Here is a 12,145-nt window from a genome sequence, read left to right as displayed (position 1 = left end):
TACAGTCGATTGTGTGTCCCCACATAAAATGCTCTAAGTGCATTAAGTCGGCGGACCGCATCCACAGTCCCGAGACTAGCGTCGACTTCCGGAGTGTTGCACTGTGGGTAGCTATCCCACAGTTCCCGCAGTCTCCGCTGCCCATTGGAATTCTGGGTTGAGATCCCAATGCCTGATGATGCGAACACAGTGTCGCGGGGGGTGGGTAAATGTCATCAGGCCCCTCCCCCTCCGTCAGAGCAACGGCAGACAATCGATTCGTGCCTTTTTACCTGGGTTACCTGTGCAGACAACATACCACGGCAAGCATGGAGCCCGCTCAGCTCAGCTCACCGTCACCATATGTCATCTGGGTGCCGGCAGACGTGGTACTGCATTGCTACACAGCAGCAGCTAATTGCCTTTTGGCAGTAGATGGTGCAGTATGACTGGTAGCCGTCATCGGCTATCTGGGTGCTGGCAGACGTGGGGCTGTATTGCTATACAGCAGCAGCTCCTTGCCTTTTGGTAGTAGATGGTGTATTACGACTGGTATCCATCGTCGTATTCCTCAGTGAGTTCGGTCAGAGGCACCTGGGCAGACATGTTTTGTCTCCTGGAGACTCAGTCCTGCCGGCAGTCCTATTGAACCGTCTTGACGATGATGGCTAACAGTCGTAGTACAGCATCTTCTGCCAAGCACCCAGAAGATGCCGATGGCTATCAGTCATGCTGCACCGTCTGCTGCCAGCCTAAGATGTAAAAAATAGATGGACCAGATTTGTTTTGTATTCATTTGCTTCCCCCTCCCTCCGTGAAATCAACGGCCTGCTAAACCCAGGGTTTTGAGTTCAATCTTTTGGGGGGGGCCATTCTGTGTGACAGTTGTTTGTGTTTCTCCCTGATGCACAGCCACCTTTGTTGATTTTAATTCCCTGTAAGCCATGTCGTCACTCGCCCCTCTCTCCGTCAGACAATAGTTTCGCGCCTTTTTTCAGCCCAGACGCCATAGCACTGGGATCATGGAGCCCGCTTAGATCACCGCGGCAATTATGAGCACTATGAACACCACGCGCTTTGTCCTGGAGTATATGCAGAGCCAGAACATGCCACACTACCCCAAATCCGACCCGCAAAGGCTGATTTCAGCGCTAATCCCCTCGTCAGCGGTGGAGTAAAGAAACCGGTTTAAAGGGCTCTTTAAGTTGAAAAAAAGGGCTTCGTCGTGTGGACGTGTCCAGGCTTAATTCGATTTAACGCTGCTAAATTCAACCTAAACTCATAGTGTAGACCAGGCCTTAGATGCAGACAACGTAGTACAATATAGTTCAAATGGAAAGGGATGCAAGAATGCTAAATAAGCTCACCATTGGAAAATTTTGTGAAAGAAGCATGTGTTAGGGAAGAATTTTAAGAAAGAAATGTAGGTCACACAGTCCAGGAAAGAAAAGCACGAGGCAATTCTATGTGGTAAGAAGTGGCATGGGAGAGGGAAATAAAGGGAAATGCTAGGAGGTAGGTTTGGGAGGACCAAAAAGAGAAAAATAAAAGTAGAAAAATAAACAAAGTAGAATTGCATAGGTTCTTGAAAGAGAAGAATTGGAATTTGACCTTGCCACAGAAAGAGGTGGAGTCAGTAAAGAGTTTGAAGAGGCGGTGATGCAGTCACAACAGTGAGAGTGAACAATTGTATCTAATAAGCTGTATAAGAAAGCTTAGGATGGGGTAGACAATATTTAATGACATGCAGATGATATAGAATTAAGTAATTGTCATTTGTTTACTTGATGTAACCCTCAGTTTGATATATTGGACCAACCCCAACCCCATTGTAACTCCATTGACTTCATTGGAGTTAGACCAGGGATGAATTTGATCCATTCTGCCTGATATAAGTGATTAGAGAGAAGGGAAGATGTGAAACACTTTTTTTTTTTCTTAAGCATCCAGTACATCACTAGGTCTTTTGCAAGTTAGTACTAAAATGTTATATCATAAACTATACAAAGAATGTGTTAGTCATTCAATTAGCCATATAACACTGTATAGTACAAATCAGTAATATAAAAGGTTTGCACAGTTTCCATCAAACACAAAACAACCTTTCTTGTACATTTATAAGATAAAAATCTGTTTAAAGTGAATAAAACTGTAGGGAAAATTTTGATATTGGAACAACAGATTTTCAAAGCACTGTAACAGGGTACTTACCACAGAATTTGTCACAACAGTGATAGAGTTGTTCCTTCTACATATTTATTATGGTCACATGTAAAGAAAATATCAAACTCCCAGGAAAAACAGAAATGTTATTTCTGACATGGTTACACTAAAATTTCCATCAAATTCAATAGTGTAAACAGAGATCAACACCATCGACATCCATTAAGTTATATTTGCTTACACCAAGATAAAGCTTTTTCTCTGTAGTTGGATTCATTGTAGAATCCCACATTTAGGGGTGACAGACACCCAGGTACAGGCATGGGAATTATATTGATTTGAGTGGGTGTGGGTTTGCACCTGTGTTTTACTTTTTATCCATAAAAGCTTTTTAAATTCTTGCATGAGAATAAATGAAATACTTACATTTAAAATATATGGTGTTTGTATAATCTGTGTTCATATATTTGCTCTGAAGGAGGCAAGTATATCAGTTATTAAGAGATTGTGTAAAAGAGAGGCACTTAATGTATGCTAGAACTATGGTATGATTGTCTATGAGTAAGGCTATGTTTTAGTCATGGGTATTTTTAGTAAAAGTCATGGACAGGTCACGGGCAGTAAACAAAAATTCATGGCCCATGACCTGTCCATGACTTGTACTATATACCCCTAACTAAAACTTGGGATGGGGGACTGTGGGTGCTCTGGAGGGGCAGGATGGGGACACCACAGGTGCTCTGGAAGGGGGATGGGTGGTGGCACACAGCTCTGGACCCCAGCTAGTGCTGGGCAGGAGGGTTGGCCGGGCTGGGAGGCTCCCTACCCGGTTCCACGTGTCTCTGCAGCTTCTAGGGGAAGGGAAGGTCAGGGGGGCTCCTTGCGCTGCCCCTGCCACGAGCTCTGGCTCTCCAGCTCTCATTGGCTGGGAACTGCAGCCAATGGGAACTGCGGTGGCAGCGCCTGTGGGTGTGGGCAGTGTGCAGAGCCCCCTGGCCCTTCCACCTAGGATCTGCAGGGACACGCCGGCCGCTTCTTGAGGTAAGCGCCACCCCGCACCCCAACCTCCTATCCCAGCCCTGAGCCCCCTCCCACTCCCAAACAGCTCCAGCAGCAGCTGACCCAGGGGCTGACTGGCCTGCTTGGGCAGCCCCAGAGTCAGCCACACCAGCCGTTGCAGTAGTCACGGAGGTCATGGAAAGTCATGGAATTCGTGACCTCCATGACAGACATGTAGCCTTATCTATGAGATATTCAGGGGTTTCTCATGCATAACCTCTTGTGCAGTGATAAGCCCTAAATATATATCTAATTCAGAATAAAATGAGAGATCAATTTCTCTTAGGCCTTGGCTACACTTACCGGCAAGTTCGACGGCTGGAAATCGAACTTCTGGGTTCGACTTATCGCGTCTAGTCTGGACGCGATAAGTCGAACCCGGAAGTGCTCGCCGTCGACTGCGGTACTCCAGCTCGCCGAGAGGAGTACCGCGGAGTCGACGGGGGAGCCTGCCTGCCGAGTGTGGACCAAGGTAAGTTTCAACTAATTCGAAATAAGGTACTTCGAACTTCAGCTACGTTATTCACGTAGCTGAAGTTGCGTACCTTAGTTCGAATTAGGGGGGGTAGTGTAGACCAAGCCTTATACCTGAAGTCCCTTAATACTACACATGAAAGAGTGCCGTATTTAGTGCAATTGCTATTAAAGTGAAGATTGTTTTAAGGAGGATTTGAATGGAAGAAGAGTAGAAATGTTACTGCTTCCAATGGACCAAATTCCTGTCTCGTTGAAATCATTTTGCTATTGATTTCCATTGACAAGGATTTTTCCCAAAAGTTCTCCAAACTCAGATTTGGCTAAGAACTCAGGATGGGTGACCTGAACCCCGGATTCCTCCACCCCAACATTGAGATCCCAGTCCCTATAACCTCAAGAGGGGCCACTTCCCCGATACAAAACGTGGTCACTAGGATCTTCAGGAAAGGGCAAGAGCCCTTCACCTATCCATGAGAGCTGGAGCCCAGTCAGCAAACTCAGCTGGTTGTGTACTAGCCCTGACTTCTCTCATCAAGACCGAAGGAAACTCCACCCAGTAAGCAGGGTTTCAATGTATTGTGAGGGAATCTTCATTAAGTGTGGGCAGGGGGGGGCAGGATTCTGAGAGCAGGGAAATCTTGCCTGCTGGGGATAGAGCGTCCCTGAATATTGGGAGTGGGTAGTGTGGGTACTCACTGGGGGAAGGGTTTCATGGACCTTCACTGCACCTTCTTTCTAATTTCCTCTCTGGAGAAATAAGGTCATTGCAGAAGGCTGTTTCCTTCCACGCTACCTCAGGTGTTGGTGTGTGTGTGTGTGTGTGTGAGAGAGATTTGGGATATTTCTGGATAAAAATGCTTCATAAATGGAAGAAACTGCAAATATTCAGACTTTGAATCTTATTATAGTAGTTCTGAAAGCTTGAGTTCAAACACAAAAGCAATGTACACTCCTGTGACTGTGAATATAGTCTGAATGCTTCTGGGTCAGAATAGTTGAAAAAACTAGGATGCAGGGGATAATGCCTAACTGTGCTTTTTCTTAGATTTTTTTTTTTTTAATAAAAAAATGGAAAAATCTCTCACTTTCCATTTTCACTAAACAGGTTTCTTGACAAATCATTCATAGCCCTGTAGGAATGAACTTCAGATCTCATGCTGGAGGAAAAAAGGAATAATGGCAATAATATGCATGTTCTCTGCTAAGGAGCTAGGAATGGGGCCCGGGAGGGAGAATGTCCCCCCACCCCCACCCCTAGAAGAGAAACTGTGGAGTAGAGGACAGTGAGCACTTACTGGGAAATATACAGCAAAGACATTTTCTCAGCCTGTCAGATCATGGACCTGCTTTTCAATTGCTGACCTATAAGTGTACATTTTAATTGGTTATTCAATGCTTTGCTCTCTGATTTACTATGGAAGGCTGATTTGCTTACAAACTATATTGCTTATTCTTCAGTAACAAATCCCTACACTGACTATCTGAGGGCCATTATCAACGAACCAGCACACAGGAAATTACATGATCACTGTATGTCTAAACACCTACACCCTGATTCAACATAGCATTTACTGATGTGCTTAATTTTACACGTGTGAGAAATCCAATTAATGTCACTGGGACTGTTCATCCCATAGGACCTTACCTACCAGTTCTCTGAATACGTTAAAGTCTGGGTTTTTTTTTTTTAATCCATTCTCTATTCTGCTGCTCTTATTCCTTCCTTTCCTTAGAACCACTACATCTATCATTTTGTGATCACTTTCACCCAAATTGCCTTCCACCTTCAAATTTGCAACCAATACCTACCTCCCTGTTAGTAAGAATCAAGTCTAAAATGGCTGTCCCCCGGGTTACTTCCTCCACTATCTGAAACAAAAACTTGTCCCCAATATTTTCCAAGAACTTATTGCAATTTTTGTGGGTTTGCTATCTTACTTTTCCAACAGATGTCTGGGTAGTTAATGTCCCCCATTAATACCAGGTCTATTGATTTGAATATTCATGTTATTTGTCCTAGAAATGGCTCATCCACATCTAAACTTTGCCTTGAAACCTTTCTTTTATAAAATGGGTTTTCTTGCCTCTCTGAATCTAAAGATTGTCTTGTCAGTGTGCAGTTAACTATTTAGAACCAAAACCCTGGATTTAACGCCGCTGGACTGTGGGGTGGCTAGATATGGATCTAAACTTGGTAACTAAGGGTTATATTTAAAACTAAGATTTCATCATTTTGCTGAGGCCGTTGTTAAACTGAACCAATAGCACCAAGTGACATGAACTTCCCCAGGTTATTTTAATAAATGATTACCATGAACTATGGGCCAGGCCTGTGGGTAAAACTATGCCATACTCTAAACAGTTGAAATCCCATTGCACTACTTGCACTAGTAGACACTGTGCCCAATAGAAAGTGATGGCAGAATCAGACCCTATCATCTCTCCTATTTAAATATAGAAATCGTCCCAGAAACATTCAGATAATATACTTGTCATTTCCAGTTCTGCTCTGACCTGAAGTTCAATGCATTTGCATGGACAGTCCATTAGAATAAGCCTGGCAGTGATGATGACTATGCAAGTAATTGAATATACTTTTACATAATCAGAAGATAATTGAATTTTGAAACTGCCCTAAAAATTGTGCTAAAAATGATTTTAATCTAGCAAGTGTTGGACTCTCTTGGGATTTTATGTGTGGGTGTTTTTTTTAAGATAATAAAATGTTCCTTACAGCATGAGTGGTGGGAATTCTGATTAGAAATGTAACAAACATCTTTATAAATGACCATTCACCATCCTGTATTTTACAAGGGTGCCTTATATTAAAATACTGGGGTAAATTGAAGTAGAATAGAAGATAATGGGAAAGATCCTTGGGGGGAAAACATAAGCCTCACAGAGAGGAAACCCTAGCAGATACCATGGTATCAAATAAATAAAAATATATACAGCTTTTGGTTTTTTTTTCTCAGTCTTTTGCCAATCATCAAATCTCAGACTTATTTGGGGCCTGGTCCAAAGCTCTTTGAAATCAGTGAGAGTTTTTCTGTTGAGCTCAGTGAGCTTTGGATCAGGCCTTTGTTGCACCAAAATATTTTCACTATTTTGCCAATATTTGAAACAAAAAATTAAGAAAAAAGTGTCATTTGCCTTTATCTTATTGCTCCAAACGTCAGTGTAGTTCAACTGTGCCTGGTCCTGTGTTGGTGAGCAAGGATGGGCAGAACCTTGCTCAACTTTCAGATCATGCAGGGACTAGGCATAATGTTGGTCATTGCACCCTCAGTACATTAGGGCTGGGGGATTATGGCCCCAGCACTAAAGGTAGGATGTGATCAGAGCCATGAGGAAGCTCGGCATTTCATTTGTCTGTGGTAGTGCATGCTGTACTCTTCCTGAATGCTCTGGAAGCATTGTGTCTGTTTCATCAGAGACACCGAGAACTGAATGGGCCCTGGAAACCGAGCTACCCTTTCAACAATGGAGCTGGTTCTTCTGGGTCATGTTTGAGGCAAATTGTCACAGCAGTATGAGGAAGCTCACGCTATGTGCCAAGGTTGTTGTTTATTTAGAATCCAGAGTCCAACACTTCTTACTGGCTTGTAGTCAGTCAAAAAAATTCAAACCCCATGTGCCTGAATCTCATCTCATTTACACTGGGTTTATACCTGTGCAATTCCATGATGTCGATGGAGTTGCTTCTGATTTACACTGGTACAAGTAAGAGCAAAACCAGGCCTTGCATTTAGAAGTTCATGAGCCTTTACCTTACCATAGTAATTCATCTTACAGCTGGGAATCTTTTAAATCATGTTAAGTTTTATGTGTAGGGTTTTTCCATATAGAACTATAATTAAATTAAAACAATCTTTCACTGATGAATACTTTGTTTACAATAGAAGTAAACGGGGACCACTATAGTCATTTTATCTGTCATTTAAAGTGTTACCATGTAAACCTGCTGCTACCTTGTAAACCTACATTCAGTAAACACTGCTATTCTCTTTTCCTGTCTAATTGGAGATGACATTTGGTTAAGTAGAGTCACAAAGGGTATATCTGTTAGGAAGATGCATGCAGAGGAGCAGTGCAAGATGCCCACATTTTGTTTAAGAAAGAGTGGCAGCACTTTTTTACATAACAGTAAATCTTTATATTGTTTGACAAATTGGTATCTGTTTATCAAACATAGGAGATAGGATAATGAGTCTCCCTCCTTTGAAAGTTCACCTGATTGTGAACTGCTAATCAGCATTCCCTGACATTTGAAAAGACTGATGTTTGCGTCACTTGGTTTTCTGTTTGATGAACAGTTTTCACATTCAAAAAGGATTCACTCTAGCCTGACTCAGGGCTTATTTACTGCAGGAAACAGGATTTTATATCTAATAGGTTATAAGTAACTCTGTATGCCAACAAGGTATTACCACATTGTACATAACTATGGCATGAGTGGGATGAGGTTACAAATCTGACAAATATCATGAGAATGGGTTAATTTAAACCACTGCTCATTCTTTGCTAAAAGAACATATTTTAGTCATTTAGCATTTATTACTTTCTCTTCATGTGAATGAGATATTATGTTGTGAATGATAATATGAAGGGTCCTCCCAAATTCATGGTCCATTCTGGTCAATTTCATGGCCATAGGACTTGGAAATTAGTCAATTTCACCTTTTCAGATATTTACCTCTGAAATTTCATGGCGTTGTAACACGGGGATCCCAACCCCAAAAGGTGGTCATGGGCGGGGGGTGTCGCAGGATTCAGAGCTGGGCTGTGAAGGCAGCAGCCCCAGAGTTTCCTGCAGCTACAAGGTCTGATCTCCCCTGTGCTGCTGGGAGTGCCCCAGCCAGGAGCTCCTAGCTTCTAGCCCTGGCCGAGGACTTGCTCTTCCCCTGCACAGCCGTTCTCAGGGGAAGATCAGACCCACCTCCGGCAACCTCCTGAGACTGCAGGAAGCTCCGGGGTTGCTGCCCAAACCCAGAGCTTCCTGCAGCTGGGGTAGGAACCCAGAGGTGGGTCTGATCTCCCCTGGAGAGCGGCTGTGCAGGGGAAGAGTAAGTCCTGTACCTCCCCAGCCTGGATGGGACTAGCAGCTGGAGCCCAGGGCATGGTATGATCCCCAAGCTGGGGCACCCCGAACTCTGCCCCTCCCTTCCCCTTCAATAGCTAGATTTCACAGGGGAAGTCTAATTTCACGGTCTGTGACATGTTTTTTATGGCCATGAATTTGGTAGAGCTAATAATATGGTTATTATTTTGACTTTTGTGTTTCAGTGGACACTAAGAGTCTGAGTTTTTACTGTCACACAAAACACCCCTGTGAAAAAGCTATTATCCTCATTTGACAAGTAGGGAAACAGAGGGCCTGAGCTGAAGCCCATTGAATTCAGTGTGTTAGAGGGAGATTAAGTGACATACCAAAGACACACAGGAACTATGTGGCAGAGTCGGAATTTGAATGTGGGTCTCCTAATTCCCTGTTGCTGTTTCTTAACCACAAAAATGTCCCTTCTTTTCACCCTGATGCGAACATCATTAGTGCTGGAAGCTATTCTCACAATGATCGTTATTGATTGCTACAACCATATTAACTCCAACTAATTTAAATCATGCTGTGCCTTTACTTCTCTTCTCCTTTTGTATTTGCCACTTGTTAATTTTTTTATTTTCAAAGCTTTTTAGGAAGGAGATATGTGGTGTGGTCTTACTGATGTACCACATCATCTATATCCCACATATATATTGTATGTTCTGTTCCATTTGAATAATCCTCTGTGACAATCTGAATATAGCCAAGGGCCTTTCCTGATTTGCATTATTAAAATGTTAACTAATAACTAATATCCCGGGAGATCATTACCAACCTCCATAATCTATTCATTTAAGTAATGTCGTGTAGATTTAAGACCTTTCCTTAGAAATTCCCAATTGCTTTTTTCCATGATGAAGTCTGAAGTTGCTTTACAAACGATTTAGAGGGTCAAGTTAACTCAGATATGTCTCAAGTGAGTTGCAGTGGAAGGTCACACGTGAATCTGTGATTCTTGGAGGCTAGTTCGTACGTGGATTCATACCTGGAGTCAAATGACTGCTGTTGGCACTAGATCCTACTCCTGGGGTGAGGATGGGTGGGCAAACGCAAGGCCATGGCCATCCAGGGCCGGCTCCAGGTGCCAGGTGACCAAGCATATGCTTGGGGCGGCACCTTAGAAGGGGCGGCCAATGTTGGGGTGGCGGGGGTTTTTGTTTTTTTGTTTCGGCCGGGCAGCGCGGGGGTGTTTTGGCGGCGTGGGCCTGGCGCGGCGCTCCGGGGGTTTGGGCGGCCCAGCGCGGCGCTCCAGGGGCGGGGTTCGGCAGGGCGGCCCGGCGCGGTGCCCCGGGGGCGGGGTTCGGCAGGGCGGCCCGGCGCGGCGCTCCGGGGGCGGGGGGTGTTTTGCAGGGCGGCGCTGAGGCGGGGGTTTCGGCGACCCAGCACAGCACTGGGGGGGGGGGGGGGAGGGGTCGGTGGCGCGGCGCTCGGGGGGATGGGTGTTACGGCGGGGCGGCGCTGTTCTTTTTTTCCTGGGGCAGCAAAAAAGTTAGAGCTGGCCCTGTGGCTATCTACTAGTCTGTGTAACTAAGCCAGCATAGGTGCAGCACATGCTGCATCCTGTAAAAATGTATTGCAAGAGTTGCTTTGTCTCAAGCTCTCATGGAATCTTAGGGCCATTGTGCTCTGCATTCTCTACACTGCCACCTGCAGTGATGAATCACAGTTTAGCCGGTGGATTTGGTATGTACCTGTGAACTTTTCTGGCTGATTAGAGTCAGGTGTCCAATCATATTTCTTTTATACCTCCAATTATGTTAACTTACTGATGCTGGTATCTTTTAGTATTTGTTATTTAGTACAGGTAAATAATGTACAGGAAATAACAGAAGGCCAAATTATGAGTTTCCAGAGTTAGTGCATTTATTAGGGAACAGGGTGCATCCCTCACTTATTGCCCTCAGTTGCCCCATGGAAGGCAGACCCACCTGCAGGCCCTGAAAGTGAGGGGGAGGGCACTAGTTTAATCAGCAGTGGTCAAAGCCCCCCAAGGTATGTGCCAGGGTGGGATGGGGGAATGGTGATGGCCATCTCCTTATATCCCCAACCAATGGCTGGAGGGGAGCATTGTGGCAGGGCGATGACTCACCGGCGTGGAGCCCCCTGCTGGTCATCCAGGGAATTAGCTCTTTCCAGCCCAGAGCGCCCTCTTCAGGCTGGTGTCTCGTCTGCCGCTGGCCCCCGTGTCCCTCCCAGACCCTTGTGCCCCTTTTCTCGGGGTTTCTGCCCTCTGCAAAACGTAGTCTCTGGGTCTCCCCTCCCAAGGGAACTCCCAACCTCCTATCCCCACCTTGCCTCAGTGGCTACTGCAAGTCATCATCTAGTCCCCGCTCCCTGGGGCAGACTGCAGTCTATAAACCACTCATCTTCAGCAAGGGGGGTTGGACCAGCTGCTTCTGCCTATATCTGGGCTGCCCCTCTGCAGCCCCAGTACCGTTTTGTGGGCCCTTTACTCGGCCTGCAGCCTGGGCTTTGCTAGGCCGGAGCTACCTGGCTCCCTCTGCCCTTCCCCAGCACCAGGGGCGGCTCTAGCTTTTTTGCTGCCCCAAGCACGGCAGGCAGCTGCCTTCGACGGCATGCCTGCGGGAGGTCCCCGGTCCCACGGATTCGGCATACCCGCCGCCGAATCCTCCGGACCAGCGGACCTCCCGCAGGCAAGCCGCCGAAGACAGCCTGCCTGCCCCCCTCGCAGGGACCGCGCGCTGGTGCCTAGAGCTGCCGCTGCCCAGCACTGCTCTAGTAAGCTAGAGAGAAAGTGTTCCAGTCCTTCTGGCCCACTGCCCTCCTGTAAGGGCCAGCTGGGCCCTGATTGCCCTGGCTACAGCTGTGGCTGCTTTCCCAATCAGCCTAGCTTTTCTCCAGCCACAGCCCTCTCCAGGGCTGCTTTAACTCCTTCAGGGCTAGAGCGGGGTGACCACCCCGCTACAAGCATGTTACAGCTTTTCTAAAGGTGGAGCAAGGGCCACTGGTAAGGGTGTTTCTTTCAGTGGCCCTTGGGGCACTATTCTTTTATCTGTTGTATGCAAAACTGATACTTCCACCTGCTGTTGCTGCTTCCCAATCTCCCCAGTGTAGATGTGTCTTTTAGGGAAATATTCCAACCTGTACTGAACAGCAGCAGTTGCATTTTCATCCCACTGTCTGTAAACTGTCAGCTGCTTACTGACTCAAGGTCATGGTACTCCTTCTGCTCCGTGACTCAGAGCTTGCTTGGGAAGTGCCTCATTAACTCATTTTTGGCTTAATGTGTCTCTCCCCATTTCAAATAGAAGGGGCATAACACCACACAGAATGCTCATTTAAAATCTAATTTTGCAATCTAAGTCTCATAAGTGGAGCCCGTATAGCCACATGGAGTTCTCTCTG

At 45.7% G+C, this 12,145-nt stretch overlaps 1 protein-coding gene across 10 annotated transcripts in view; it reads left to right on the top strand.

The window, feature by feature from the left end:
- Positions 1 to 12,145, top strand: part of SMYD3 (SET and MYND domain containing 3) — a 635,613-nt gene that overhangs the window by 464,639 nt on the left and 158,829 nt on the right. The gene's annotated exons all lie outside the window — the stretch shown is intronic.

The sequence above is a fragment of the Chrysemys picta genome, chromosome 3 (assembly GCF_011386835.1).
Source record: "Chrysemys picta bellii isolate R12L10 chromosome 3, ASM1138683v2, whole genome shotgun sequence".
NCBI classification, from domain to species: Eukaryota; Metazoa; Chordata; order Testudines; family Emydidae; genus Chrysemys; species Chrysemys picta.
Note: the sequence above shows the minus strand (reverse complement) of the source record. Positions and strands in the feature narration are given on the sequence as shown.